The sequence below is a fragment of the Tiliqua scincoides genome, chromosome 4, assembly GCF_035046505.1.
Source record: "Tiliqua scincoides isolate rTilSci1 chromosome 4, rTilSci1.hap2, whole genome shotgun sequence".
Lineage (NCBI taxonomy): Eukaryota > Metazoa > Chordata > Lepidosauria > Squamata > Scincidae > Tiliqua > Tiliqua scincoides.
Window position 1 is genome coordinate 212,659,717 of NC_089824.1, and position 27,358 is coordinate 212,687,074.

The 27,358-nt window shown below is 46.2% G+C and overlaps 1 protein-coding gene and 2 pseudogenes across 1 annotated transcript in view; 2 read left to right on the forward strand and 1 right to left on the reverse strand.

The window, feature by feature from the left end:
• The window catches only part of PHACTR3 (phosphatase and actin regulator 3), a 255,263-nt gene that overhangs the window by 26,590 nt on the left and 201,315 nt on the right, over positions 1 to 27,358 (forward strand). The window lies entirely within an intron of this gene.
• Positions 14,677 to 14,795, forward strand: LOC136650387 (5S ribosomal RNA; annotated as a pseudogene).
• LOC136650366 (5S ribosomal RNA) lies at positions 20,312 to 20,428 on the reverse strand (annotated as a pseudogene).

Consider the following 27,358-nt stretch of genomic DNA (forward strand, 5'->3'; position numbering starts at 1 on the left):
GCCCAACCCTATCCACCTTTCCAGCACTGGTGCAGCTGTAATGCAGCCCCAAGGTAAGGGAATAAATGTTCCCATTTCCTTGAGGAGGCCTCTGGGGCTGCTTCCCCACCACAGGATGCAGCACACACACACACACACCCCACTGGCATGGCTGCACTGACACTGGAAAATTGGATAGGATTGGGACCTATGTCTTCTAGCAGAGACCAGCAAGCTTTATGCATCCCTGTTACAAGGAAAACTGCTTCATTGGATAGAACAGGAAAAGACACTGGGAGATGAACAAGCAGGGTTTAGAAAGGGTCAGTCCTGAATAGATCATTGCTTCACCCTGGCATTGCTGATAGGCAAATATGTATTACATATGCCTGGTACTTTATGCGCAGCCTTCATCGATCTGAGAGTTGCCTTTGACTCAGTGTCACATGAGGGTCTCCAGAACAAACTAAACGCTGCGTGTATGCCGAAAAGATTGTTAAAATTAATGATGAATCTATATTCTGGAAATTCCTTATATGCCAGCTGAATAATGATGGAACCATTTCAATTTCCAAGCCACATAAGATAAACTTCAGATGTTTGAGAGCCCGAAGAGAGATGTTTGAGAGCAGCAATTTTAAGAAGCAATTAAATTCTTAAATATATTTACTCACTATGAACATTAAACAAAAGTTTTAATCCAGTGGACTCTCAATTTATACCACGTAAATTATTATAAAGCTTGAAAATTTTGTATTTACTTTCTGTATTAATTGTGATGCAAAAAGGAACTCAGCCAACATATTTCCACGAGCCACACATTATATGTCAGAGAGCTGTATGTGGCTTGCGAGCCATGGTTTGGCCACGCCTGCTCTAACCTTTAACTCCATAGCCAAAATCTTGCTGCACTGAGCCATTTGGGCAACTGTATTTTCTCCAACAGCACGTGGCAGCTTATTTACTTCCAGCTGCAGCCAAATATCTCTGAACCTCTGCCTTGTATCACTCCCAACACTATTTGGGAGCAGAGTTGAGCACTACTATGGCCAGTGCTATTATGCTTCAGCATGTATGCTCCATTATGATGCTGGTATAGAGACTAGGAGCCCTGAGCAAATGGAATGTGTGCAGTTAAAATCAGACACAGATGATGTCAGTGATGACAATGTTTCTTCATGAAATGACAGGTCCCTGCCCCAAGCAGCTTACAGTCTAGATGACAGTGACACAAGGGAGAAAACACAGGGAGGGTAGACAGGGAAGAATATGCAATGTTTAAAGTTGTGCATTACAGTACAGAATGGAGCTGAAGGCATAATGGCAAAGACTTTGGAGAAAAGGTTGGTTTTAAGAACAGATTTGAAAGTTGTAAAAGAGGAGATGCTGGTGATGTGTTCCAAGAAGGCCTGAATAGGTTTTGCTACTGCTATAGAAGTGCAGCAGAACTCCCATGTTCAGAAACAACAAGCCTGAGTACCAGATATTGGAGGAGATAAACAAGACTCAGATCGTGTCACACAGAGGACGGGATGAGAGGGGTATGACAGAGGGAAATCAGTAGTGATGTGTTGGGGTTCCCCTCCTCCCACAAGTCCCCAACTTACCCAGGGAGAAGGCTTCTGGGCCAGAGGATCAGGGAGGAAGCCGATGGAACATGGGGCCACCTCCCCACAGGCTGCCTGGGCACTCCTGTAGGCGGCAAAGCGCAGCAGAGGAACATGGCGCGCTGAACCCCCCACTTCTCCCTCTGCCTTGGAGGAGGGAGGGGGAGACAGGACACAGGCCATTCAGCTGCTGGGCAGTCACCCGTCCCCACCTTGGGGGAAAGGGGAGCACTCCCTCACCCAGCCAGCCGGGACCTGCTTTGCCGGGCACCTGGCTATGACGTCGGGGGTCCACAACTGGACCTCCTGACGTCATCTGCCGAGCTACAGGACCCAGGTGGGCAAGGCCAGCCCAAGCCCCAAAGGCAGAGACCAGAGCAGAGGCAGCAGCCTTCCCAGCCCTCTCAGGAACAACCCTGGCAGCTCCAGGTGAGAGGAGGTGGGAGGGAAACAGAGAGAGGAAGGGGAGGAGTGCTGGTAATCCCAGTGGAGGACAGTCCCAGAGACAGGCCCTTTTTGTACCTGTGAGGGAAGGGGAGGGGCCAAAGGGGAGGGGTCTGCCCTACATAAACCTGGAGGCCAGGGATGACAAGCCAGTTGGTAGTTGGAAGAGCAGGCAGGAGGATCTGCTGACAGCAGCTCCTACTCCTGACTGGCAAATGCTGCCAACCCAAAGAGGGGGAACTGGCTGACACAACCCCCCCCTTCTTCTGGTGAACTGTTCTGAGGCCTCCACAAGGGGGTCCCCCTCGGATAGGCCAGGTGGGCCCTCCCCTCCCCTCCCCCCACAGGGAGGCCTCACATGATGTTGCCAAAATTCATAGGAATGTATATGAATTTGTATGTGAATTTCTAGTACGGTACATGAATTTGTCCAGCTCATAATGCTCAGTGATAGTAAATTGAGCACTATTTTCCTATGAAGCACAGGATGCTAAATAAGATTCTGAACATTGCACAGTCAGCATTTGGCAGACCAGGTGCTTTGTAGGTGAAGGCACAAAAGGGGTTTTGGGGTGAGTGAGTGAGTGAAAACTTCCTCTCAATAAAGCTCTCATTGATTGTTATGGACAAAACCACTGGTTCCCAAACTTTTTCAACTGGTGACTCCCTTGACCTACTGGGCTATTGGCCATGGCTCCCTATTAGGGCTACAATCCTATATATTCTATAGGGTGGAAGGTTATTTGTGAGGATTCCCCAGAAACTGGCTGGTTTCTGTGGCTCCCTGGGAAGCCACCGCTCACAGTTTGGGAACCACTGGACTATATCAATTCAACTCCTTGATCAACTACTAAATGCTGCCACGTATCAAATATTGAAATCAAATCGAATTGGATATTAAATGCCTATGCCAACTCATCAGGAAATATTTGGTAAAGATGCAAATGGTCCAAGAATATCAGGTAAATATCCAGGCACAGATTTAATGGTGGAGAGTTTTTGGAAGCAACTTTGTTTCAGGTCCAGGTGTCTGTCATTCCTAATGAGCTTGGTCTTCAGTCTTGGTGGCTGCTCCCCTAAGTTCAGCATGCACAGACTGACAGTGTAGAGTGGAAGACACTGTGAGGCTGCAAGATGTATTAAAGCCACACAATTGTCCATGCAAAAGATGTCACATTGTGGGGTTCAAAGCCACCCCTGTAGAAAGGTCCTAGAGGGTCTTTTTGTTCTTGGTATGTGGCTCAGTCAGAGATAGATAACTTGTCAGCAAGAAAGCTAGAAGGAGATGGGAGGGAAGGTTCCCCAAGGCAATCTCGTTTTTGCTTGCACCAGAACAAATTGTGATTTTCTAATAGTGGCAATATCCATAACAAAGTGAGATAATCTCTTTGGGAGGTAATTGCTATGCTGGGAAAAGGATGTCTGATGGAGTGTCCTTCTCTTGCTATAAGAAAAGGCAGAGGAGAAGGGAATGATGTGCATTGGCTGGCAAACACAGGAACTACAGTTCTGATTCTTGGTTGTTCAGGATCCCAACACAATATTGATCTGTCACCTCGCTGCTGTCATGGGTGTGTGGGCCCCCTATCTTTTTCTACCTCATCCCAAGGGTCAACATCAAGAGGGGAGGGAAAGGACACACCTGGAGGGTTCCAAGTTATGTCACCATGCTGAGATGAAAGATGATGCAGGGCAGGGCTCATTGCAAGATGCAAAGTAACTCAGGGCGCAATCCTAACCCCTTATATCAGTGCTTTCCAGCACTGACATAAGGGCAATGCAGCTCTGAGGGAAGGGAACAAACATTCCCTTACTTTGAGGAGGCCTCCAAGAGTGACACCCAACTGCAGGATGCAGCACACGTCCCATTGGCACTGCTATGCCAGTGCTGGAAAGCACTGACTTAAGGGGTTAGAATTGCGCCCTCAGTGTAACACTTATAGCTCACCAGTGCTTCTCATCTCTCTCCTCTGGTTAATTTCACTGGGGTCTGGAGTCCTCATACAATTATAGTGAGCCCTGCCAAGTCAAGAGGCCAGGTCTGCCAGGCAGGAAGGGTCAAGCCCACTGTGGGACTCCTGCCAAACTGGAAAATTGGGGTGCTGTGGCCCTGCAATTTTTGGGGCTTGCTATCCTGACCCCCCTGGCCCCATTGGAGAAGGGGTCCTTGTGTTGGGGTACAACCCAGGCCTCTCTTTACTGCCTCTCTAACCTTCTTTCCTGCCCCCCACCTTAGCTTCTCATTCCCTGGCCAACTCGTGTTTGCCTGCTTGTTTCTTCCTCCTATGGCCCTTGTTTCTTCTCTCCCACTGTCTTCCAGCATGGCCACCTTCTCTTCTTCTTCAGCCCCTTTCTCTTGCTCCAGCAGGGCTGTTCTTATGTTCATTGTCTCATATTTCACTCCAGCTCATTTGTTTCTCTCCTCTCTGTCTTGTTTTTCCCATCTCACTGAGTCTTTCCTTTCCTGCTGTCTCCACCTCTGTTCCCATCTCTGTTCCAGCTATATTCCTTCCTTTCCACTTCTGAGGTCTCCACCTCTTGTGGCTCCATCCCTTCCCAATCAGCTGACCCAGCCAGTCCATTATGGCTCTAGTTGTGCCTGGGCTGGTTGGGCAGCTGGGAGGGCACCCCACGGGGCCAGGAGGAGTGCCATAGGTTATTTGCCCAATGTAGAACAAAGGATTAAAGTAGGGTAGTTGATGGATGATGAGTCTACAGACTTGTGCATTCCATATAGAATTCTGTGATGTGCTTGATCTAAAATCATTGCTTCTAAAGGGGACTGAAAAACATGTGGCCCCTTCAAACTAAAGAAGGCCCCATCAGTCATGGCTTGAGGCCTGCCATGATTTGTGGCCTGTACTTGAACCCCCTCCCCATTTTACAGTCCAAGGCAGGGTGCAAAAATAGGCAGTTCATAAGTGTTTATTGGGCTATCATATGTAAGAGTCTGTTGGACCAGGCAAAAGGCTTCTCCAGACCAGCATCCGGTCTTCAGCAGTGGCCTCTGGGAACTTCACAAGCAGAGCATGAAGTCAAAAGTCTTTTCTCTTAGAAAGTCCCACAACAGCTCAGAGTTACACTGCATCTGAATGGAAAGTCCTGTTTAGACTGGATGTATTTTTTGGCTCTTGTTGCTAGGTAGAACTAATCTCCATGATTGTGCTTCATGCTTTAAAAAAATCATTTAAGCTAGTGACTAGTATCTTATCTTGTGGCAGTGAACTCTGTGAATTATGCATTGTCACAGTACAGAAATTGTGTCTTTTGTGGGTCCTGAATGAATCTGCTGGCATTAGTTTCACTAGTTCTACTTGTTTCAGAATGTGACAATTCTCTCTCTCTCTCTCTCTCTTTTTGTGTCCCCCTTTAATCATTTTTTTTCTAAATCAAAAAGCACCCAATGCACTAGCCTTTCCTTGTAGAGAAGGATCTCCGACCCTTAGATCATTTTCATTTCCCTCTTCTGTTCTTCTGTGTTCTGTTTTCTGGGATGGGATGACCCAGAAGTGTATGCTGGCAATACTGGCAATTTACTTTCAGTGCTCTTCCTTATAATCTCTAGTATGGCTGGTGGGCTGTATACAACTTGATGAATCATAATTTGGGCAGTTCTGACTTAAAGAGAAAAGAAATGTGAGATGGAGCAGCTGCAACATTTATAGCACAGAGAAGCAAAATCTAATGGCCCAATCCTATCATGAATTGGGCGGATGTACAGAGGGCTTTATGACAATGGAACACAGTTCCACTGTTGTAAAATGGCTTTTGATGGTGCACACACTGACAACCATTTTAGGTATACTGCCGCACCTGGTGAAAGTGCTGGAGGCCCACTGCTGGACCTAAGAAGGTAGATGCAACAGCAGCGGGGTACGAACAAGGCAGGGAGGGGGTGGACAGGGGAGTGGAGAGGGTGGAAAAGGGAGATGAAGGAGGCAGACTGGGGGAGGTATTGACGGCACTCGCATGCACCAGTAACCTAACCCATTTGTCACCAGTAACCTAACCCAGGAGTCCCCTGGCAGTGGTTGAGGCTTTCCCTGGGGTAAATGAGCAAACAGACTTACTGCGAGGAAACCATTCCAATAGCCCGCCCACCCCCTAGATACAATGTGCGCTCCGTTGACGTGGCTGCATCGGTTGGTAGGGATTTGAGTAGGACTGAGCTGCCCACCTGCTCGGATTGGCAGGCACATACTCAGTTTGGGGGATTTTTGTCATTGTAATGGATTGCAATATTTTCACTTCGCAAGCATGATATTGGCTCTGTTTATTTCACCACCCGCTGTATAGAAAGGGAGATCAAAAGGCTTTGTCTCAGTAAATTAGCTGTTCCACTGCAATGTATTGTGATGTTATATACTATAGTGTAATACTTTAGCATAGTCTAAACTTCTTCTCTAGAACCTGAAGAAGTGAGTCCCCAGGCTTCCTAAAAGCCACATCAGTTTCACAGCTGATGAACAACTCCCTTCTCCTCCAGAGATGGAGGAGATCAATAAGTCACTGGGCCCTGGGCCCAGAGACATACAAAATTATGCATGGGAAGGATAAAGTGGATAGGGAGATGCTCTTTACACTCTCACGCAACACCAGAACCAGGGGACATCCACTAAAATTGAGTGTTGGGAGAGTTAGAACAGACAAAAGAAAATATTTCTTTACTCAGCGTGTGGTTGGTCTGTGGAACTCCTTGCCACAGGATGCGGTGATGGCGTCTAGCCTGGGCGCCTTTAAAAGGGGATTGGACAAGTTTCTGGAGGAAAAATCCATTACGGGGTACAAGCCATGATGTGCATGCGCAACCTCCTGATTTTAGAAATGGGCTATGTCAGAATGCCAGATGCAAGGGAGGGCACCAGGATGAGGTCTCTTGTTATCTGGTGTGCTCCCTGGGGCATTTGGTGGGCCGCTGTGAGATACAGGAAGCTGGACTAGATGGGCCTATGGCCTGATCCAGTGGGGCTGTTCTTATGTGAGAGAAAAATCTTGCCATAACGGAAAAAGTCCCAGCGCTTACAGTTTGTAACAGTCTTAAAATGCAGCGCAAGAGATGTTACACAGGTTTGGTTACATTCACCTGTGCTTGGCACAAAACAGATCCCAGGTTGTACCCAGGGCTACTGGGACAAAGAAACAACAATGACTGTTTTGAAACACTTTTTTTTAAAAAATGTATAAACCAACAGTTCCTTGGCGCTGTCACCTGGAAAGGCCTGGCTCAAATAAATTCCTGCTTCCAGGCAAGGCAGCAGGTGAAAAATGAAATGGGGATGTATCAAAAAAGGAATGAGAAGAATAGAACAGTAGAAAGGAGTGTTGCAAAATAAGAAAATGGAAATCAGAAAGTGAAAAGTGAGTGAAAATGGGGGGAAAAGGAAGAGAGTGCAAAGGGGGTGGCTGAAAATTACAAGGATATTAAAAGGAAGAGCAAAACATTGATGGAGAACATGCTGTGCTGTAAAGATTCATTTCTGATATTGGTTTCAGGAAGCAGAAAAATATGTACCTTTTCTGTGGGAACTCTGCTGGCTGCCAATCTGTTTCCAGGCCAAAATCAAGGTGCCGGTTCTTCCTTTAGAATCCTGGACTTGGTAAAGAGAGCCAAATGCACATCTCTGCTATTTAAAACTGGTCATAGATAACCTTAATCTAGGCCAGGGGTGTCCAAACTTTTTGGCAGGAGGGCCACATCATCTCTCTGACACTGTGTTGGGGGCTGTAAAAAAAGAATTAATTTACAATTAAAATTTGAATAAATTTGCATAAATTTACATAAATGAATATATTAGGGATAGACCTTATATGAATGAATGAATGAATGTCTCGCAATAGCTCACGGCCTATAAAAGACCTTGCACAAAGCAAGGCTTGCTGCTGCTGTTGCTGCTTCACAGATGTGAAACAGCAAGTAGTGGAGGGAGCCCTCAGCCCACAGGTCACAAGTCGTGCGAGAGGTCACAGCTCGCGCAAGTCGGCTCTTGTGCTGAGAGTAGTCATGTTGGACCAGCATGGGCTTCAGCAAGTCTCTGAAGGGCTAGAGGCTCATTGGACACTGGGGGCTCCCCGAGGGCCAGATTGGGAGTCCACAATTGTGAAGGCCACAAACAGCCCCTGGGCCGGGGTTTGGGCACCCCTTATCTAGGCTAATAGATAAAGCAGCATTTTTGTCAGTGGTCCCTTAGTGGTATTTATTTTTATCTATTACAAACATGTCCTGCTTTTCTTCCATGTTGGAACTTCAGGCAACATACATGAGGTTCTAAGGTGGGCACCCATCTAGGCATTGACCAGACCTAGACCTGCCTATCTTCAGTAAAGTGGCTACTTCACGAACCTTCAGAGCAGATGTCTGAAAACAGTTCTTCACTGCAGCACATCAGATCTAGGAGCTTGACTCTTTGAAGCAAGCTGTTAAGAGCTGAACAGCCCAATGGTGGAATAAGCATTCCACAAGTGCTAACTGCTTGGCAGTCATAACCTCTTGACAGTGAGTGGAGATGTGTGCTACCAGAGTGATGGTGAGAAGGCCGGAGCCTTCCCCTGCATGCTGGCAGACCCCCATGGACCCACTGACGTAGGTTTGTTCGCAGGGGAGGTAGGATGGGATAGGGAAGGCAGATCAGGGGCAGGGGATGGGCAGGGCAGGCCCAGGAAGGGGTCAGGTTTGGTGGCAGTAGCAGCTGCTAAATCCTAGCCCCTGTTCTGGAACAGTGAATTCACTGGCGCTGGTCTGAGTAGACCTCTCTGTGCTGCAGAGACTTATTTCCAGGTAAGGGAAAGAAATGTTCCCTTACTCAGAAGAGACTTCTGCAATTGCCGCCCCCCCCCCACCCGATGCAGCGGTAGCCCTTTTGACATCGCTGCGTCAGGGAGAGGGGAAAATAGGATTGGGCTGGTATTCACATCAGATCATTATGATTCATGTTTGTCTTTTGTATTAGTTTGTGGTTTACATTTTCTTTTGAATTATATATTGTGATTTATTTTGAATTTTTTCTTCTCTTTGAGAATCTTGATTGAAAAACAAGGCAGGAATCCTGTAAATAAATCAATAGAAATCCAGTGGTTGTGGTGGGGTCAGCATGACAAGGGAAAATGCTGTGTTGAAAAAAAGGGAATATAGGTGGTGGTGGAGGAGGAAGCAACAAAGCCTGACGAATAGCAGAAGAGAAATTGCTTCCAGAATTGCTTATGAGCAGCTCATTGCCAGGCCCATTTCTTAAATTCCATATGAATGCCTGGAATTTTGCTCCCCTGCTCCTGTCCATTCACCCAAAACCTCCAGTGTGCTTTTATTCAAGGGAGAGCCCAATCCTATCCAATTTTTCAACACCGGTGTAGCTGCATTGCAGCTCCGAGGTAAGGGAACAAATGTTCCCATACCATAAGGAGGCCTCTATGACTGCGTCCCCATCACAGGATGCAGTGCATGGCCCATTGTCACAGCTGCACCGGGACTGGAAAATTGGATAGGATTGGGTAATTAGTTAATAGATGCATGCTGGATTTGCAAGCAGAAGAACTATGATTGTAACCTTCCCTTTGCTCCCTACAAGCAAACTGCTTGCTATGGCCAGTGTTATCTGTCCCAAAGCAATCAGTGTCATGTGTCATAGTCCAAATTGTCACATCTCCCAGATGCAAAACTTATGACTTCAAAGTTAGTGTCACGTTGGACATTTTATGCTGGGAAAAAAATAAAGTATATCACGGTTTAGCTGCTGCAAAGGGATGTCTGCCAGCTCTCCGTGGTTCTTCCACCCTTTCTGTCATGGGTGAAATTCATATCCACAATATCTTGCACTGTTTAACATGCCCACCGGTCAAGGATTAACCATCACCACAACTGTGCTGCTCTAGAGAATCAGTGATGGCAAGCCATAAATTATAAAACAAGATGTTCCCACATGGTTTATGGGTTGTAGCAGATCCAATGCACCAGATTCCGTTCTTTTTCACTAGTGCCCTTCCTCACATGAGCATTGACCCCACACTCAAGAAAGGCACAAAACAACTATAGCTGGAATTAAACAGTGCCACAACTTTATTAATTCAACAACATTAAGCTGTAGCAGGTTTACACCCAACTCTAACCCTCCAATACCTTAGGCTTGAAAGAGTAATAACACCCTCCCCCCAAAAAAAATCAATAAGATTTTCAGCCCTACCCAGTGCCCAGTTCAATTTAGGTTCTTATATTTAAACTATACCACTATCAGGGCCCACCTCGCTTTACAAGTCCAAAAAAGGAAAAAATTCACCTTACCAGCTCAAGCCTCCGTTTTAGTCTTTTTATGGGGGGGGGGGGCTGCCTTCTGGAGCATTTGTTAAGCTCTAATTTCATCACATCGGGACCAGTCTGCTGGCCTTGCATTCCTCTTTGCCTGACCTGACCTGACTACAAGACAAGGCATGGTTGCTTACTCTTGAGTAAACACGAACATGTAGCTTAGTTTCGCTTTCCATAGGGCTCAATACATTCGTCATCTTGGAGGGAGGGACTTACTTCTTGGGTTTTTTTGGGGGGGCTGCGTTCATCAGATCAGGACCATTCTGGTGTTATTGGATTCCTCTCAGCCTGCCCTTTCCAACTGACCAAGGCAAGTTTGCCTACTCATGAGCAAACACACGATATGGCTCAGTTTCACTTTCCATAGGGCTCCATGCATTTGCCTTCTCAGATGTCAGCTTCTCAGCTAAAGCAGCCATTTTCAACCACTGTGCTGTGGTACATTGGTGTGTCATGAATTGTCTGCGGGTGTGCCACAGGAGTTCGGAGGAGGGTCATTTATTAGTAGGGCCATGTGAGCCCTTCTCCCCGACTAACAGCTTGGTGTGCCTTGTCAATTGTCAGAAACTGGTGGTGTCCCTTGACCATTTTAGTACTTCGCCAGTGTGCCATGAGACAAAAAAGGTTGAAAATCACTGAGCTAAAGCTTTGTAACCCACCAACAATCAGGCCGTGACCCACCAAATGGGTCGCAACCCACAGTTTGAGAAGCCCTGGTGTATTCCACTGTGAACTACTGCAAGGAATGTTGAGCTATCAAGGTCATATTGACATTTTCCAGTATAGCTAAAGTTGGTGCTAACTGGTGCTCTAGGTGCAATGTATCTAGAGTAGCTGGGCATCATGGGAATTATGACATCCAAATTGGCCAGCTACCCAAGAATTTCCTATACCCCTTCTGGGAAGGATGGGAACTTCCATTTTGTGCTAGTTTTTCAAAAGGACCTTTTGATGCTACAAGGGGTTCATATACAATGATGTCATCAGGCAATCAATCCAGTTTAATGGCAAATCATATTATGAAGGTTGGATAAGGTCCCCCTATCACTAGATCTATCCAGTCTGGAGTTACAGCACCAGATGACATATTTGCTCTTGAAATGGGCTCTTAGGCTGCTGTTTTGCCCATGTTCAACTTCCCTGAAGATGGAAATAATCACTCTCCCAACAAGAAGAACAATGGAATACTGTTTATAGGCTGTATTGATGTGTTCATTCTGTATTGATCCACGGTTGCTTTGCAGTCTCTGGACAGCCAGACTTTGGAGGACAAAGGTATGACACATTGCAGTAGTGGAAGGTATTAACAATGGAGCGAGGGCTCCAATTACCTGGTTCTCTACAACCTACTAATCCAATCTATTCTGCGCTCTTGTTATTAATTAATCCTCCTTTAGCCAGTGCATGCAATCAATTAAGCCTCTCTGCAGATGTTCTCCTTGTCTTCCCATTTCATTTGCTGACAATCAGTTTTCTCATCCTAATTAAACGCACTTTACTGATTCTGCAAGTTGAAGATCTGATTCCTATGTAGAACATGCTTTGTGCGCATTGCCTGAGATTGTGTGAACACATTGTTCAACTTTTTTTTCAACTTCTGAAATGTACGAGGAAAATTTCCAACAGGCTCTCTTCTTGACTTACAACTTGGTCCTCACAAGTTTCCCTTTTGTGCCTAAATAGAAAAGATGCCATTCTGTGCAGGCGTAGGAATGCAGAGATAAAACACAAATCCAGTGGCATAGCTAGAGGGGATGCAAACTGCTTAAGTTTTTCAGGAAGCCTCACACACAGCTTGCAAGTGGCCCTTCCCTCTCCCTGCAAAACTTAGTGCTTTGTACCCCCCTCTAGCTACACTACTGCACAAATCCTTGGATTAAACAAGGCCTACACATTTATTCATTATTAAAAGATATGCAACGAGCTACATCTGCATTCAATACATAAGGATCAAATTACTCGTAGAATTTTAAATGCTGGGGTTCACAATCTGGAGGGTAAAATTTGAAATATGTCCATTTGGAATATTTGTTTCAGTTCTGTTTGAAGACATTTTGGTTCTTTGTGAGAAATGAGGGTTTTCATTTGGTTTGTGTAATCTGCCTGGAGATAGCCAATTATTGTCGGCCCAGTTCTAACAAGGGCCTGAGCTGGGGGAATGTGTGTGCACACCCATCACAAAAGCACCATAAAGCAGTTTGCAACAGCGCAAAATTCAGGTGTGCTGGCAGGAAGGTCAGAGCCTACCACATACGGAACAACAGAGGTCTGCTGGAGCAGATAAGTTCAGGGCAGGGGATGGGTAGAATGGAGCTGCAGCAGGGGTGGGTGGGTGCTTTGGGCCTGGGAGGGGGGGTTGGATTGGCAGTACCAGCACGCACTATATCCAAACCCCCTTTCCAACCCCCCTTCCAGGCCTGATCTTCCTGCATGGATCAATACAGCCTTGCAGCAGTGATATCATTGGCACAGGTCCAAGTTGACTCATTGTGGCTGCTGGGGCTTACCCAGAGGCTTACCCGGAGGAGACCTCCAGCAACCAAAATTCCTCTGCAGGATGCATTGTAGCCCACGTGGGTGCTTCTGCGTCACCGTGCAGGGATTAAGGTAGGATTGGACTGTGTGAGTCATGGAGGAAGATGACACACGCATGCACCCAAAAATCAGTGGTGTGTGAGAACACAGTCCTAAAAATAGTTCTGCCAGGAGCAGTGTGGAGATGTCATACCAACCCAGAGCTCTGAAATTTCTGGTCCACCACTTTTCATCACAGAAAAGGTCACGTGAGCAGAAGGAATAGGAAAGAGAGTTGGAAAACCTGTTCCATGGCTATCTAGAGGAGGAAGATGATACTATGTACAACTGGGACAGGAAAATGAGTTTTGTTTAGCAGCATTGGAATATCAAAGAAGAGAAAGTGGCCCGACCATCAGAGCTTCTGATAGATTAATCCCAGTGGTCCCGTAAATGATGCATGAGAACGAACACCAGCATGCAGCAGAAACAAAACCCAGAATCAATGACCAATCTGTTTTGAAATTTAGAACATTACAAATTGTCACAATTAATTTATGTCACTAGACAATACAGCTCTGGTAAGGCTTTCAGAACAAAGGTAGACCTTTCTAAGTACTACACTAAATTTTCATGATGAAAATCTCTCTTTTGAAGGGGCTGATCTTTTCTGGCAAATCTCCAGTGCTGCTGTTGGCTAAACTATCAGTGTTCTCGTTTTACAGTACAATGTTTTTTCATCACTGTAGCATCTCGTGTTCTTGCTTTACTCTCTAACAATGCACAGGATTTAAAAGATGCAGGCATATTTTGTTCCCTATTTCATGTCACTAAGACCGCAGTCCTATAACACTTTCCTGGGATTAAGCCCCATTGAAAACAGTGGGACTTACGTCTGAGTAAACATGCTTAGGATTTTGCTATAAGTGCATGATGTCAACTTGAATGCACCTGCAGATATTGTTAGACATGGTGTCAGGAAGCTATTACAGCTAAGGATGCTTCCAAGATCTCCCTGGCTAGCCTTGACATCGTTAATATCATGTGATATTATGCATCCAGTACGGTTCTGCCAGTGGTGGACTTACCTTGCCCTGCATCTGGGACAAAGGTCCGCAGTGGCATCCCCCATGAGATGCCACCCCCTCCGTGTGATGCTTCGCCCCCACCTGCAAAGCGTGACAGAGCCTCGTGTGACTCTAAGACCAACTGGGGAAGCCTTCTGAAGCTTCCCCGTGGTCTTAAACTGGACTTCTGGAAAATTGGAAGTACAGTTTTCCGGCTGCATCGGGAGCCTCAAGTGAGGCTTCCTGTGCTGTCCGAGAGTCGCACGGGGTCAGTGCCCTGGCATTTGCCCTGCGCTAAATCTGCTGCTGGGTTCTGCATTAAAATTCTGTGATGGAGGAAATGGGTCTACCCAGGTTCTATACTACAAATCAACAAATGGTCTGTAAATGGTAGATTAGGGAGAGGCAGAAGCAAAATAGAGTTGGGGCAAAGGCTAGGGAACTGTCTACAGCACTAAACAAACATTAAAGCACAATCTACAGATCACAGAATGTCCGACTCAGTCCCCTTTCTAGTTTCTGAGCTCAACAGGCGATAGTGAGCACATTACCAGTTCTTGAACATCTCCTCTGGCTTCCTATTGTCTTCAAGGGGTTCATTTTAACCAGTGAAAGACTCATTGCCTCATCTCTTCTCCTGCATCACATCATGATCTCTAAGATCGGCTCAGAGTGTCCTCTTAAGTGGCCTATCTGTAAAAGTAGTTCTCCCAAGAGGGTATACAGAGGCATTCATCACACCTTTCTAGCTTTCTTACTCTTCAGGCTTGCCAACACAACTGTTACCCTGCACATGCCCAATCTCATCTGATCTTGGAAGCTAAGCAGGGTCAGGCCTGGTTAGTACTTGGATGGGAGACCGCTTGGGAATACTGGGTGCTGTAGGCTTACACCATAGTCTTTCGAGACTGAAGGTTGCCAACCAGGCTTGCCAAAGCATACTTCCATATTGGCAAGCATTAAGCAGCAGAGGAAAAAGTAAAAGCAAATCACTTGGACCTTATATTTTTAAATTTGATCTGTAGATATTTTAACTTCTCTGTTTGATGTGGTTGTTGTGGATATTAATATTGCTCTAATAAATTTTGTTTATTACTGGTTTACAAGGTTTATGCCTCACCTTTCCTGAAATTGCCAAAGCAGTTTTCAGAAACAGCTTTATGAACAATAATGCAATAACAAGTTATCAAACAGCAGCAGTGATAAAAAGTCAGGACAGCACTATTAATCGGTGAATTTGAGGATGAACGAGTAGTAAAAGCTGTTTCAAACAAGAAGGTCTTCAATTTGTGCCTGAAGGTCAGCAGAGAGGGAGTCAGCCCAGTATCTCTTGGGAGGGCCCAGGCAGGACATCACCACAGAGGAAGCCCTCTTACTGGCTGGGTTCCTCTGAACAGAAATTCAGTAGGCCAGAGAGAAGACCCTCTCCTAATGGATAGGATAGGTTCACATGGGAGTGGGTAACCTGCAGCAGGCTATTAAGGGCTTTAAAGCCCATAACCAGTACTCTGAAATGAGCATATTGGCACCCAGTGGAAATGACGCAGAGTAGGTGAAGGGTACATGATGTGGTTGCTCCTGGAGAGTAATCTAGCTGCCACATTCCAGCTCAACTGAACTGAGGCACCCCCATGTAAGGAGCACTGTGTAAATCCACTCTGGATGTAACTAAACATGGATAACCAAAGTTAGAAAATCATCTTCTAGGCAGAGCCCCAACTGGCAAGCCAGCCAACCTTGTAAAAAGCCTCCTGGTCACGGCCATCACCTGAGCACCCACTGATAACTCTGAGCATGGAAGCACCCCAAACTGCACCCTCAGTTCTTCACAGGGAATGCCTCCCCACCTGCAGCTGGTTGGACACCACTGTCCAGAACAGATATATGTTCCCACACCAAGACTCCCATCTTGTCTGAATTAAATTTCAGCTTGTTTGCCCTCATCCATCCCAAAACGGACTCCAAACACAAGTTAACAGTTTCTACTGCCTCTCTAGGATCAGATGTTGGAAACATGAGCTAGAGATAAATACCCCAGATTTAGGACCAGAAGCATAAAGTGGTGGAATTATATATGGAGTATGCTGGCAGCCCAGTCCTGAGCTGCCCAGTGCGAAAGGCTGCAGTGGTTGCAGAAATGGCTGCTGTGGCATCCTGAGTGCACTGGGCATCCACCAGCAGCTTCTCTGGGGAAGGGGACATTGTGTTGGGTTGTGGGGCCTGATACGGGGCTCTGGATTCAGTGGAGCAGTTCTCCACCGGTCCCACCCCACTCTCTCCCATATCATGCCTTCTCCCTGCCCTCGCTCGCCTCCCCCTGCCCTGGAATACCTCCCCCCATACCCCCATTCACCTCTCTGCCACCTGGCACTTCTAATGGAACCCCGGGCTGCAGACCGCTGGCTTCCAACCAGCGCTGCCCAGGACGGCCAGCTCTGGCACCAGGCCAGTGGTAATGGTCGCAGACGTACCTTATGGCATGTTTGTGACAGTGCGCACTGGTGATGAACCAGCGTGCATTCATCAGGATTGGGCTGTAACTGAGCTATATATCCATACAGTTTAGAATGCCTTCATCATGAAGTGGCAGACTTCAGGTTGTTCTGGCCTGTAATTCACCTTATTCCCAGGCTGCAACATGAGACCCATTTGTTCTTAGTTAATTGGTTAATTTGTATTTGCGGGTGCAAAGCCAGTGTAGCAAAGGGATTGACAGGGCAATGCTAAGTGTATCTACTCAGGAGCATTCAGCGAATCCAATGAAATTTTTCCCAGGAAACTGTGTACAGGATTGCAGCCTATCAGCATGTTCCTGGCTTGAATCTCACCTCTACACAGGGCTGACCCAAAATGATCCTCTCTCCAACCCAAAGCCCTGCCAATGCCACCCCAACCTACTGCCATGTGCCTTCCCAAAATGCACAGAGGGCAGCATCTAGCCCCCCATCTCTTCATGCTACTCCTTGCTTGCACTGTCCCTTTAAACAAATCAGGAAGTGTGAATGTGGATGGTCTGCCCCTGCTGCCATCTTACCTGCGCCAGTGGAGTGTCCAGGCAAGACTGGTGTGTGTGCTGCACCGCTGGTCATTTCTGCCAGTGGCTCCATTGCACATGATCACTGTGGAGCTTTTGCAATGAGGCCTATGGCAGAAGTTCATGAGATCTGCTGCCCAGTTGTGGACCTCCCATTCAGTTGATGTGGCAAATGCCCTGGGCATGGAGCCTCGCACACCTTTAGGACCCTGTGGAAGCCTGTTTGAGGCTCCCAGCAGGGTCAGAAACTGTGCTTCCAGTTTTCCATAAGCACAGTTTAAAGCCTTGGGGAACCTTCAGGAGGCTTCCCTGATGTGTCCTGGATTTGCGCGAGGCACTGTGAACTCCAGGTAAGTGGGGGGGGGGGTGGATTTGCACAGGGGGGTGCAGCAGCATCCTGCAGGGGGCACCATTACAGACCTTTGTGGGGTGTGGGGCTGGGGAGGTCCACCACTGCTGATAGAATTGGGCTGTAAGATACCTTAGGTGAGCCACAATCTATCCTTGGCATCCCTCCCATCATCAATATAATACCTACCTAATGAGAGAGTGTTGTAAATAAAACCTGAAGTCTTGAAGTTTCTAAATATTATTATATAGTACATCAGTCTTCCTTCTCTCTCTAGGAAGATGCAAAGGAGGAAAGGGCTTCTGTCCCATTAATAACTACAGGTGCAACCTATTTATCCACAGATTTTTTATCTGTGGATTTGTCTTGGGTGGGGAGAACTGAAAGTCACACACACCTTTGCCTCCTTTGCCCTGTGCTGGCTTCTCTCTCCATCTCCAGGCAGCCCAAAACACTGCAGAAAGGCTCCGCATCACCCAGGCAGGGAAACAGCCCTGGAGCCATGGAAGAGGTTCCCCTTGCGAAGGAACAGTAACACTCTTGGAGCCCCTGAGCCTGCAAAGAGGCTGAGGAGGGGAAGGGGGGACAGAAAACCTCTGTAGCCAGAGCACATGCAGCAAGGTGGAGCGCTCTCGCTCTCTCCCTCACACACACACACACACAGGGGCAGGTGCGGTAGTAACAGAGGGGATTGCTTTAAAAAACCCAGGGAGTGTTTCCCAATTCCCCCCTCCCCTTCAGACTGAGATGGTGCAGGCTCTCCGTGCTCCAGCCTACGGAAACAAAACAGCCCAGTAAGCAAGTCTCCCCATCAAGCCAAAGCATGAGATTTAGGCTACAATCCTCTGTGCACTTTCCTGGGAGTAAACTCCATTGACTAGAATGGGACTTACTTCTGAGTAGAAACACATAGGACTGGACTCTTAAAAGCTCAGCAACCCACCTGTGAAAGGGGGAGGAGGGGGAAGCGAAGGAGCTGAGGGGAGAGGCTTGATAACAGCTGCCTTAGTTTCCTTCCAGCCCCAAGTGTCAGGCTGCAGCATATTTGCTTAACTCTATGGAATTTAGCACAAGGTTTTTGTTAATAGCACAAACGGAACTAATGCAGATAGGCTCCACCTATATACAGTGGAGAGAATTTTGGCAGATTCAGCTTGTCTTGCAAGGTTGAGAAGCTGCATTTCTCTCTTCTCCATAGCATTAATAGTATAGGTTGCAACTGCTGACCTCCCTCCTCTTCCTTTCCCTGACTCCTCCCCACCCCTTAACCCCTCCCTAAATAGCAGCAAAAATGATAATAGCACCACTGTTATAATGACCCATATTAGACCCGGTTGGGACCCACTTATGAAACCAAGCACACCAGTTGAAGCCAAATGATCTCAAAGAAATCCAGATATTAGGAATATGTTTTATTTTTTGCTTTAAAAACAAAACCAAAGGAAAGAAGTCAAAAAGTCAAGAGCCAAAATATGATCACTTTGCTCAGTTGGAACACTTTGTAATCACATTGAATTCACTTTGCTCCAAAGTGCTTGATGTTGGCTGGATTGTGCCAGTGGTGTAGCCAGAGGGGCTAAACTAAGCAGTAAGTTTTGCAGGGTGCCTCACGGGGCATGTAGGCGGCCCTTCCTCTCCCCTTTGGAGCCATTCCAGGTTGCAAGAACAAAACAGAGGTGCATGTTTTGATGCTCCCTGCAAAGCTTAGTGCTTTGCACCCCCTCTAGCTATGCCACTGGATTGTGCCCTCCCTTTGCTTTTCCCACTGTTTGACTGCAAACTTTGCACCCATGGTGGCAGTTCTTTAGGGACGGTGGCAATTAGATCATTTCAGTCCTCCTTCCTCTCCTATGAATCATGGTGCAGGGAAGGAACAGAAAAGATAAAAGCCAAACATAAAAGGCAGCACCCTGAACGCATGCCAGTGTTGGCACTTGTGCCCTTGAATAGAACAAGAAATGAGACAGAGCCTGTAGTCAGAGGTTCAGACCAGAGAGTGCCAGGCTGAATGCAGGCAGCTGTTGTTTCATCTCTGTGATAGGTTGGCATGGGTGCCTCTCGGCTCCCAGCAATTTGCACCACTGTTCAAAATCACACTCAGTCCCATGAATCACAATTTTTGGAGAGCTGCATGTATTAAAAAATAGGAAAATAATCTACCATTGTGAGACAGAGCTCAATACAACATGTTAAGGGTGGCCAAGCCACAGCTCATGGGCTACATGCAGCTCCTTGATGTATAATGTGTGGATTGCAGAAAAACAGTGAGCTCCTGTTGACTGAGCTCCTTTTAAAATCACAATTAATATAAAAGGTAAATGAAATATTTCAAGCTACATAGTCATTTACTAGGTATAAAATGTGATGGAGCCAATAGGGCATCTGCTGCATCTTGGGGGGGGGGGGGGAGAAGAGGGTTTGGCTTCTGGAGGCTTCTTTGGGGCAAGGCAACACTTTTTTCTCTTGCTCCAGGATAAGCTCCTGCCATCCTGGTGAGCCTAGCTGGATCTGTGCTGTGCTCTTACTGGCATAAGTCCATGTGAACCCATGAAGGTGGACTGAGCCCAGGTAAGGGACTTGGATTTTGGGGTTGCCACTGCCACTGATCCACACCCTTCCTTGTCCTTATCGGCCCTTTTCCTGGTCCCAATCTGCCCTCCTCCCCACCCCTGTCCCCATCCCCACCCTGTTCTGCCCAACCACTGTCTCCCTTCAACCCCCTGCACAATCTTACCTGGGACAGCACACATACAGAGTTCACTGGCACATGGAGTTGGCTGCTCACTGTTTCTGGTGGTGCCCAGTCCACCTGCTCCAGTATGTCACCTTTTGTGACAACTTAAAAGTGCCCAGCATGGGCAAATCTTGGCACAATAGAATTGGTCTCTTTGTTTGTTTGTAGACTCTCTTATTTGGCTGCTGCAGGTAAGTGTGTCTCTCTTCTTCCTCTGCCTCCCCCATTCCCCCATCTCTATGGTGGTTGGTGGTTGGCAACCTTCAGTCTCGAAAGACTATGGTATAAGCCTACAGCACCCGGTATTCCCAGGCGGTCTCCCATCCAAGTACTAACCAGGCCTGACCCTGCTTAGCTTCCGAGATCAGACGAGATCAGGCATGTGCAGGGTAACAGTTGCTGGAATCTGTGTGGCAATGTCACTACAATCACTGAAAACTTCCCAGTATCCCTGGTCCCAGTGGTATCACTAGGGTTGTGTCACCTGGTGTGGGAGGTCAGTACATCACCCTCATCCTCCCATGCAGTGGGCATGGCAACACCCTGGGCTATGAGCATGGAGATTATCATTGTCCCACCCCTGCTGGTTTTTTGGCTATAACTTTTGATAGAATAGAGATATTTCAGCGTGGTTTGTTTCATTGCATTCTGCATGAAATCACACATGGATTGATGCATAACATGATAGAATTATTCAAAAATACCAAGATTTTTTAAATTTTGTCCAGTGGTGGTGTCTCCCCCTGTGCACGACACCTGGTGCTTCCCACACCCCTTGCACCCCCTTAGTGATGTCACTACCTGGTCCTAACAGAGTTAGATAAGAAACAGCACAATTCCCTGCCCCAGGGAACATACATGCTAAAGTCAGACCATGGAAGCAGCAAGTAAGACATACAAAAAGAAAGGGTAAGAAAGTTAAGAGAAAAGGAATGAATAAGAAGTGCAGATGGAGACATAAATAATATTTTTTGATATTTAGATGAGATGGTAGGGAATTAGGATATGCGCTATAGGATATTGCATGATATTCATAGGTATTTTTGTTTGTACTGTTTATTGAGTTTGTTCATTTGTTATTTTTTGTTATCAATAGATAAATAGGCTAAAAAAAAGAAAGGATAATGAGAGGGGAATGTGAGTAAATGCCGTTACATGTTCTGTGTATTGTCTGCAATTAGAAAGCAGCCCTTTTCAAAACCTCCTATCTCTTTCTCTAAGTTCCTTCACATCTTATTTAAATGCTTACCTAGGAGAAGGGAAAGGAGAATAAAGGAGGTTCTTTCTCTTACATTGTCTTGTGTTCTATATTTAAAACAGCCTGACAGGCTTGGCTACCTCCTGCTTTAGGAGTGCTATAAATACAAATGCAACATAAAATCTGCAGGTGACAATGCTAGCTGTGGTGACGTTTGCTCAGCTGTGGGTTGTCAGGGACTTGGGCTGGAACCAGGTACCCCAGGAACTGGGACACAGGACCTTGTGAGCTACTGTAAATATTCAGGCCCCAGACCCCAGTTCAATCAAGTGCAGAAGGCAAGATGGATGGGCAAAATTTGCCTCTCTGAATGCCTGCTGCTCACACATCCAGCTACCTGCTCAAGCTGCTGATCTCAGGACCCCTGAACCACGGAACTGTCAAGTCTAGGTGGTGTACCTGCCAGGGTTGCTCTTTTTATGGATGCATGTATTTAAAATGTATACCCCAATAAACGACCCCCAAGCAGCTTATAGGGGGAACAACACTTCACTGAAATTGCAGTAACTTTGATGGCTTCCGTACTTGCAATTCTGGGCATTTTTCCAAAGGACCTGCAATTTCCATAAAGACTTTGCTTTACACACTTTAGCAGCAGCCACAGCAATAATTGCAACCCATTGGGCAAGTTCACTAGACTTATCTATCAAGGCTTTGTTAAGGAGGCATTTATTCCACTGGCAGCCTCGATGCAGCCTACCCTGGTGATTGTGCCTGTGTTTGCCTGTTTACTTGGGTGCAAGCAGGCAGATTGCAGGCATGATCACTAGGTCAGGCAGCTGAGATTTTCAGATGGTGCTGGTGGGGTGGTTCTATCTCACCTGCCACCCCCACACTCCACGTCCCTGACATGTATGTATGTATGTATGTAGACCTAACGTTTCTGGCATGATAGCATCTTATTTCCTGCTGAATTGTGGGATAATAGGATATTCTCCTGCATACTGGTGCTTGTTAGTACATGCTCCTGGGCAGCAAGGAGGGCCCATGTTAAATTAGAGAAGCTGTCGGCCTGTGTTTCAATCACCATCAGTCCAGGAGGCAAAGATTTGCCTAATGAGGAAGAAGCTTTTGCTCCAGCAAGGGGACAACCAGATGGCATCTGAAGCTCAAGACAACATTGCAGTGATTATCTGTTGTTTTTCATCAGGTAGATGTTTGAGCAGCACCTCGTAAGAATGAATGGCACATTGCCCTCTGTGAATCTTGACATGTCGGTGCAGCAGATAACTTAAACACATTCACCCACAAAGATGCCTATGATGAAGTAGATTCTAATACACAAAAGCATATTCTGAAATAAATTCATCATTAAGGTGGAAGCCTTTAAGGTGTTTTTGCTGCAGCAAACAGCCCAATCCTATCCCCCACTGTGTTATAGGACACAACCGTACCAATGGAGCACATCCTGCATTCTATGGGGGAGAGAAGTCCGTATATGTTTCCCCTCTGCTATGAACTTGCTTGGTGCCCTTAAGCAAGTCATTGCCTCTCATTCTTAGCACCCTGCTACCTTCCAGTGGGGGGTAACAATAATGATTCTTTCAGGATTATTGTAAGGATTTTGGAGATAATGCACGTGAACAATCAAAAACTGCCACAGAAATGGTAAATGTTATGATAATATTGGACTATGGCCCAGCACTAAGACAGGCTGCAATGGGGTTAGTTCAGACCTGGGTGTGCAAGAAGAGGAAGGCCAGAGGCAGCAGTGCCTGAGGACAGGATGGGGTTGAGTACCAGATAAAACAGAAGAAGGCAGAAGAACTGAGGCAGGAGATATGGTCAAAGCCAGGCTTGGGGGGTGGGGTGCAGGTTCTGGAGGGGATAGACCTGCAACTACTTAACACAATACATTGCTCACGTAGTGACTTGGAGGCTGGGGGTTCATAGGATCTGATGTGTTCTTATTGAGTATGACTGGTAGTGCAGATAACATTGCAGCCTACTAGGCCTGCTTGCTTCAGGGAATTTTAATCCACCTGGCTCATTCAAGGGACAGGGAAGAGAGGATATAGATGGAAAGATACCAGAAACTAGCTTCTGGATGTTGCGGTTCAAGAATCCCTTAGCAACTTTTTCCTAATCTGTTTACAATTAAGAGTAGAAACTAGATAAGGCAGCTATAATTGATGGATGAGCTTAGAGGCTGGATCCAGTTAGTGATGTAGCTAGAGGGAGTGCAAAGCACAAAGTTTTGAAAGGCATCTCACCACGGCATGCAAGCCGCCCCTCCTCCTCACCTTCAGAGCCATTCTGGGGGGGGGGCAAAATGGAGGGAAATACCTCCGTTTTGTTCCCACCACCCAGAATGGCTCTGAAGGGAAGAAGAAAGGGCTGCTTACACACCGTGGTGAGGCTCCCTGCAAAACTTAGTGCTCTGGATCCAGTAGTAGAGCACATGCTTTGTTTACGAATAGTCTCAGGTTCACTCCCTGCAACAGGAGTGGAAAACATTCCTGCCTGAGACCTTGAGGAGGTGCTGCTGTTGGACCACTGGTCTGACTCACAGCAGGCAGGTTAATCCAGTCATGACCACTGCCATCTGAGGCCAGACAGGGATCTGCCAGGATTCCATTCAAGTATTTGCATGCATATACTTTGCTATCAGCTGACATTTGTGCTGCCAATCATTTTGCACTTCTCTGTACAAAATTTCTTCCTCCTTCCTGGCTTAGAACAGATATAGCAGTAAATCACAAGTGCTGCATATATACATCTCCATCATGTAAAATAATATTAATAGTAATAGTAATAATGCTCCCCTCCTTGCATGCAACCCCCCCTCAAAACATGCAACTCAGTCAACAGGGATTTTAGGGCATGCAAATTTTAGGTGCAGGGCTTGTTAAAAACTCAGTTTACATAGCCATACCATTCTTTTTTCTTAGACAGAAGCATTTAGAGAGCTAATGCTCATTATTTAACATGAGCTACACACAGCAATTTTAAACTGATGTGCCACGGCACTTTGGTGTGCCATGAAAGGTCCACAGGTGTGCCATGGGAGTTGGGAGTACAGTGGCTGAAAAATCACTGAAAAACTCTTCTGGGTTCTACTGCTCCATTTTTATGGCAATTGTCTGTAGTAATGAATTGTCTGTCCTTCTTTCTCTGCTGGCTTCTTAGAGGAGGCAGAGGAAGAGGGATAGATAATTTGTTAATACAGTCAGTTGCCCTAGAAACAGAGCCTCGGAACATGGAACTGTCACCTGGAAGCTGGAAGTGACATCATAAGAGATTAAGACCATAGAGCAGGGGTGTCCAAAGTTTTTGGCAGGAGGGTCACATCATCTCTCTGACACTGTGTCGGGGGCCAGGGAAAAAAAGAATTAATTTACATTAAAATTTGAATTAATTTATATAAGTTTACATAAATGAATATATTAAAGATGAACTTATATTAATGAATGAATAGCTCAAGCCTATGAAAGGCCTTGCATAAAGCAAGGCTGGCCTTTCCTTTGCTACTGCTACTGCATCACAGACGTGAAACAAGAAGCAGTGGAAGGAGCCCTCATCCCACAGTTCACGTGAGAGGTCAAGCAGTCACACTCACAGTGAGAGCAGTTGTGCTGGGCCAGTGTGGGCTCCAACAAATCTCCAGAGGGCCAGAGTCTCATTGGAGACTGTGGGCTCCCTGAGGGCCACATTGAGAGGCCTTGAGGGCCACAAGTGGCCCCAGGGCCAGGGTTTGGGCACCCCTGCCATAAAGGTTAGTGTGCCTTGAGAAAATTGCTGAAAATAACTGAACTAGAGGATCAATTTGCACTCCTTACAATCTGTTTGTTTTGAATCAGATCATAGCATCAGTTTTCCATCTAATATAAAAATGGTTATAACAGTTGATGTCGGTGTGCATGTACAGATTGCTCTTTCATTACCATTGAGTTACCACAACCAGTTCACAACACATCTGAAGTGAGAGCACATGGCTTCTAGACTTGGGCTATCCATCACTTCCAGAAAGGGTTGTGGGCTAAGTATCTCTTGTTTTATAAAGGATCCACTGGTTATGAGCACAACAGCTAAGGTCGTTGATAACTCTTGATTTATGTTTGATACAGTTTGTGAGATACTGTGGTTTGGTTCCATTCACAGCTTGATACATTCAAAAATTCACAGGAACAAGATGTCCTTGCACTCAATTAGCGTAGACATCTTAAAAACACACAATAGGCTCTTGGGCTGACCTTGGTGCTGAACATTGATTAAAGGGTGAGAATAAATCATTGTCAAGTTCTGTCAAACCATAATTGAAAGAGTGACATATATGTTGAACAGTCATATATTTATGCCAGTAACACTTCAGCTTTATTATCTGAAGTACCCAATATTTTGAACCTGATTACTGAAATCATTCAGTGAAGGCTGAGAAATAAATGAGACTTGAGATGCAATCTACACATGATGGCAGAACGAGGTGGAAGCCTCATTCCAGTCTGTACCAGTTTAGACTGCAGGTTACAGATCATATTTTTGAATGCACCCTTATGCCATAGAGCCTCACTGCCAATGTAATAAAGTAGCACACCAGAGAGAAAAGTTGGGCATAGGTCTTCTTTAGAATATTAGGGCAAATCCTAACCAGGTCTACTGAGAAGTAGGTCCTATTTCGTTCAACGGGGCTTACTCTCAGGAAAGCGTGGTTAGGATTGCAGCCTTAGGGCCCAATCCTATCCAACCTTCCAGCACCAGTGCAGCCACAATGCACCCCCCAAGGAAAGGAAACAAATATTCCTATACCTTAAGAACATAAGAACAGCCCCACTGGATCAGGCCATAGGCCCATCTAGTCCAGCTTCCTGTATCTCACAGCGGCCCACCAAATGCTCCAGGGAGCACACCAGATAACAAGAGACCTCATCCTGGTGCCCTCCCTTGCATCTGGCCTTCTGACATAGCCCATTTCTAAAATCAGGAGGTTGTGCATACACATCATGGCTTGTACCCCGTAATGGATTTTTCCTCCAGAAACTTGTCCAATCCCCTTTTAAAGGCGTCTAGGCTAGATGCCAGCACCACATCCTGTGGCAAGGAGTTCCACAGATCAACCACACGCTGAGTAAAGAAGTATTTTCTTTTGTCTGTCCTAACTCTCCCAACACCCAATTTTAGTGGCTGTCCCCTGGTTCTGGTATTATGTGAGAGTGTAAAGAGCATCTCCCTATCCACTCTGTCCATCCCCTGCATAATTTTGTATGCCTCAATCATGTCCCCCCTCAGGCGTCTCTTTTCTAGGCTGAAGAGGCCCAAACACCGTAGCCTTTCCTCGTAAGGAAGGTGCCCCAGCCCCATAATCATCTTAGTCGCTCTCTTTTGCACCGAGGCCTCTGTGACTGCCCCCCCCATCACAGGATGTAGCACATGCCCCATTGGTGCAGCTGCACCGACACTGAAAAATTGGATAGGATTGGGTCCTCAGTTTACTATATGCAGAGAATTTATTTTATTTGGAGAAGTATAAAAAAACAATGACCTCCCACACACATGCTGAAGTGGTACAGTCCAGAATTCTATCACCTCCGGCTACCACCTCATTCTGTCTAACATGCAGATCATTTCTAAGTAATGTCAAATAAGTGACAGTGACTGATAGTGGAACGGATGGTAAACAGCAAACTGTTCTTGTTTTAGATCAGTTCCTACTGGTTTTTATCATTACTAAACTCTTCTAGCATCTTTCATTTTGGGCAAGCAACCGAATAAAACACTGGATTACATTATGCTGACCTGGCTACTCAAAGTACTAACATTTCCATAGGATCAGGTGCAAAATTGATGATGTTTCGGTGCACATTGTGCTGCTACAACCACAATTGCAATGCATGTGCAAATGAAGCACATAATGCTCTCTACATGGTATAGATTGAAATAACTGCTGTGAAATGCTAATTTTATACCCTGATCAGAGCTGTAAAATATCATAATACTGATGACCAGATTTACAAAAATCGTTATTGAAGATACCAAATGGTGCGCTTGATGTCCATGTGTTATTGTGGCTGTAGTTCAGCACATGAGTAGTTTGGCTTGTTTCATGTCCATTTAGCTTTATTAGCAACATGGTTGACAT